This window comes from Tupaia chinensis, unplaced genomic scaffold, assembly GCF_000334495.1.
Source record: "Tupaia chinensis unplaced genomic scaffold, TupChi_1.0 Scaffold145741_1, whole genome shotgun sequence".
Classification (NCBI taxonomy): Eukaryota; Metazoa; Chordata; class Mammalia; order Scandentia; family Tupaiidae; genus Tupaia; species Tupaia belangeri.
Genome location: NW_006205599.1, coordinates 877224 through 882273, shown reverse-complemented (window position 1 = coordinate 882273; position 5050 = coordinate 877224).

Genomic DNA, 5050 nt, shown 5'->3' with positions numbered 1-5050 from the left:
CAATTGCGATGTGGGTTACAGCATGCTGCTGAGCCTCTCTGAGCCTGTTTCCCCACCTGTTAAAGGGGCTACTAATTTTAATGGCATTGGGCCATTAGGAAGGTAGCCAAGAAAAGGAACGCACAGCTCCCAGGCCGGTGCAGGACCTGGGAAGGCCTCAGTGGATGGGAGCCGCATTATTCCAAGTCGTATTGTGGTGAGGGAGTGAGATGGCGCCTTGTTTTGGTGGGCACACTCGAATTAAGGTCACACTGGGATTCCTTTAGGCACTGGCTAGGCTGGGCTTCAGGACGCGTTGGGACTCTGCGACAGCCTCAGAATAATTCAGAGTTGACTGATGACACTGAGGGACCCCCATAACCGAAAGCAGGGGGAGGCATTGTTTTTAAGCCAGCGTGGACCCCCAAGTGGAACATCTTCCCTCCCAGGCAAACGCCTTCAGAACCCTCAGAAAATCACAGTTTCACTTTTAGCAAGCCCCTGGTGCAGCGAGGGAAAGCCCCCACATAACAGGTCCTCTCCACACGGAGGGTTCTCTGGCAGGGAGCGGCCCTGTTCTGAGCTCCTGCTTCCTGCGTCCTTCTCTGCCTTAGCTCCATCCGTCCTGCCTCCTTTATTCTTTTGCCTTTTCCAGCCCCGTTCCTCCCTCATCTTACAAGGCTGCTGCAGGCTTGGGCCCTATTGGGCCCAACAGCCTTGAGCACGGCCTCTCCTGCTGCCTCCCTCAGCACCTCTGTGCAAATGTGCTTGAACTGTGGTTCCCTGACCAGTGCTGCCCTGACGTCCCCGTGGGCACATGCAGAAATGAGCCAGGTATACTGCCTGGAGTTTTGAGTTCCTGCATGTTTACAGCCTGGACTCTGCTTTAGCTCAATGAACACAGCAGGCAGTCTGTGTGCCACCAGGAAAGGTGGTCCGTTTGGGAAGCAGACTTTTAAAATGCTGTAATCTTTCAACACAAAGTTGTATCAATGCTGAAAAAGTCTTTCCTATCTATACCCAGCAGAAATAAAAGAAATTAGAACAAGGGGATGGGGGAGGAGAAGATAAATCCATTGCTTATAAGAATGGTGGCAGCCTTGGAAAGCAATTTGATACTAGGTATTAAAAGCTATGGCCCTGTGGTTAAGGAATCCCTTATGGCTGATTGCATGGTTCGATTCCCTGACTGGCAGCTTGGAAAACATGCTGCGTACGTGTTCCTGCATGCCCTAAATTTCAGAAGAAGGAGAAATGGAAGAGAAGGGATTGAGGCATGACCATTCCCCATGGGGGTGTTTTTTTTTTCTCTCTCTCTCTCTCTCTTTACTCTCTGGTGAGTGCATGTATTTTCTGGCAATGTTAAAAAAAAAAATCTATAAAGTATTCATAGCCATATATCCAATAATTCCAGTCCAGAAAAAAATTTCTAGCAGATGTAAACTTAGACTTGATACAACAGGATATAGTCAGAAATGTTGAATGTTGACAGCAATTGAAATAAAGAGATATTTGGAACCAGCAGTTAGCGTAATGGCTATGTAGCTGGACTCCCACGTAGTCGACTGCGGTTCGCGTCCCAGACCTGGTGGCTTAAAACTCACGCTGGGTGCGTGTGCGTGCGTGCTGAAGATCCCGAGAGGAGAATGGAGGAGAAGGGATTGCAGCATGACCCTCTCCACTGGGGGGTGAATTCTTGCTTTCTGTCTCTGTGTCTCTCTCTGTCTGGCGAGCGCACGTGCCCTATAGCGAAAAAACTTCTCCAAAAAAAAAAATAAAATAAAATAAAGAGATATTTATGTATTTTTTCATTTTTAATTATAGGGCACATATGCTCACGGGCGGGGGAGGGGGAGAGAGATAGAGAGAGAGAGAGAGCGAGAGAGAGAGAGGAAGTGGGAAATCACTCCCCAGGGAGGATGGCCACACTGCAGTTTTTTCTCCTTCATTCTCCTCTTGGGATTTTGGGCATGCACGTATATGCACCTGGTTTATTATTTTTTTTCAAGCCACCAGGTCTGGAATTTGAACCACAGTCGGCCATGTGGAATCCAGCCACTTTAACCTCCACACCATCTGCTGACCCAGTAAAGGTATATTTAAATAAAATGATAATAACCCATTTAATACAATTTTAAGCATTAAAATGATGACATGTTAGAATTATGAAACTATGTAAAAGCAAGCAAAATGCTTATGGTATACTTTATAAAACATGCATTCAGCATAATTATAATACAATGATGTAAAAAATGTTTTAAAAACAGTAGAAGAAAAACATCGAGTGCCTTTTCCTGTTCTTTGTTTTTTTTTTTTCCAGTTTTTTCTGAGTCCTGGGGCCCGCGGGTAAAGCCCAGTCGGGCACATGTGCACGCCTGCCCAAGATCCCAAGAGGAGAATGGAGAAGGCATTGCGGCGTGGCCATCTCTCTTGAGTAATTTCTCGCTTTCTGTCTCCCTTTGTCTCTCTGGCGAGCACATGCACCATCGGTGGCACTAAGTGAATTCACGTTGTTGTAAACCATTACTACTATGCATCTCCGAAACTTTATATTCCTAAACTGGAACTCCAGACCCATGGAGCACCAACTCCCTACTCTCCCCTGGCAACCCCTGCTCTGTTTTCTTGTGTTATGAATTTGATCGCTCTAGGTTCCACCTGTATGCAGAATCAAACTGTATCTGTTCTTGTATCTGTCCGCTTGGAGGGAGACAGACAGGGGCCAGGGGGAGAGTGAGGAAGCACCCCCCCCCGGGGGGGATGCCACACCTCAATCCCTTCTCCTCCATTCTCTCCTTGGGATTTTGGGAATGCACGCACGCATACATGCCCAGCATGATTCTCAATCCACCGAGTCTGGGACTCGGAAGGCAGAGGCAGCCATGTGGGATCCAGTGCCTTAAACTCCATGTCACCTGCTGGCCCCTCTATCTGTCCTTTTTGCACAACCATTTAAAAAAGTTCTCTGAGGGTAAGAACCAAGGTCCACTTTGTTTTCATTTTAAACGTGTTGTTCACTCACTCATGCATTTAGTACTACGCGCGCACACACTGTGTACGCCTGACGTGGGCCTGCAGGGCAAGCACAGGGGGAGTGACCGAGTGCTTGCTCTCAGTGTGGCCCAGAGACCCCCATAGCACAGGCTCGTTGACATGTGTGGGCTGAGGAGGAGCCCTGGGGGGTCCAGGCAGAAGGGGCAGGGGCACAGAGCCTGAGGAGAGAGTAGACTTTGAACTGCGTGTGTGCGTGTGTGTGCATGTGTGTGCGCATGCAGGTGTGCACATGCAGGGGTCTGCTGGGGAGACGGCAGGCCCAGGCACTGGGGTCAGAGCTGGGGTACATTCTAGATACAGCGGGGAACTGAAGGGGGGCTGCTGCTTCTTGCCCTATCTGAGAGAAGGGAAGGAGGGCCCCAGGCTCAGATGGAGAAACAAGCGTCAACACGCAGTGCTGGGCACTAACTGCCACGCTCTTGACCTGTGTGACCTCGTGGGCCAGGAACCGGAAGGTCCCTGTTTCTTAGGTAGTGAGGCCGTGGCAGATCAGTGCCTCTCCCACAGCTGGAAATGGCTTCGGTGCAGCTCACCACAGACCCCCTCTCTGGCCTGCGTTTTGCACATGGCTGGGTGGCCGTGTGTTACCGCGTCTGCTGCCTGGGGTATGGCATGGAGGCGATGGTTTTCTCGTTTGCTGGAGTGGAAAGTGAGGCTCAGGGAAGAGAAGCCACCTGCTCCCAGAGTGCATGAAGAGCACCTCAGTGATCAAGTGAGTGAGCGGAGGAAAAGAGAAGGAGCTTCTCCACCATTTCCTGCCCAAGGTCCAGGAGGAGAGGGCTTTTCATCCCTCCCCTTGGCGAGGGAGGAGAGAGAGGCCTCTGGGTGGAGAGGTGAGGAGGGCTGGCAGGGCCCACAGCAAAGGTGAAAGGACGGCTCGGGTCTCTAGAGCGCACTCAGACGCGCTTCCTTGTGTTCGTCAGGCCTCGCCTTGACCTTACAGTAACTGCTGTCCTGCTTTCCTTCACGGAATCGCACAAATATCCTGTGTCTCTTCCGTCTTTCACGACCACGACGCTTGAGGTTTGAATAATGATCTGCCAAGTAATGGGCCACAGTTTCTTGAAACTCCCCCTAGAGTTGAACTATTTAGGTTGTTTCCAGTATTTCTGAAATATACAACTAACGCTGTTAAATAACGACAGTACACTAGAGTGATGTTTCCTGAGGGCTGCTCTTCAGCCTGGGTTTCAGGGGTCTGAGCAGTTTCGTGAGCCCTGCGGTGTCTTCCCAAGGTGGCTCTGGGCAGCCGAGGAGGCTGGGAGCACAGCAAAGCTATGGCCGCATCTGCCTTTGTAAGTGAACTGGCTTGTTTTATCCCAGGCAGTGCAGGAGGTGGCGGTGAGGGTGCTGGGGTGGGGGAGGCCGCCCTACATAACATCCCCCACATGAAAGGGGCAGGTGTGCAGGTGGGCTCGGGGTGGCACGGCCTTGTCTGACTCTCCCCGACTCCAGGAGGGGGATTGCCCTCCCCGAGGGCCCCCCGCCCCAGCTCTCCTTGGACCACTGTCTTCAACTGTCTTGGGCAAGAGTCCAGATACTGGAGATTCCTTGAGCATTTCATCTGCTCCCATTCGAGTCCGTAACTGTCACAGCAAACCCCAGGCACGCAAAGACAGAGGCCCGTGGTTGGCTTGCGGTTGCTGTGATCACGCCGGAGCCAGACAACGGCTGCCCTGACAGGAGGCACCTAGTCCATCTCCGGTGGGAAAAGACCGTGCCAGGTGGATGTCCCAGGCTCGGGGAGAGACCCAGGCCCTGGGAGTTTGGACCTGAGCCAGCTCAGCCCCTATTGGGTGATGACTGTGCTCCAGACACCTCTAAGAAAGCAAGCGAAAAACGGATGCAGCAACAATACCAGCAGAGATAGGGACATGCCCGTTCTGTGCTGCCACCTCCGAGTCTGAAAGGCCCGCAGGCCATGAGGAGGTATGGGAGCCTTCCAGAAAGGGCCATTTTCTGCCTCCTCACTCACCTCCCGCCTGTCCACTCGCCCTCCCCCGCCACGCCCTGACCC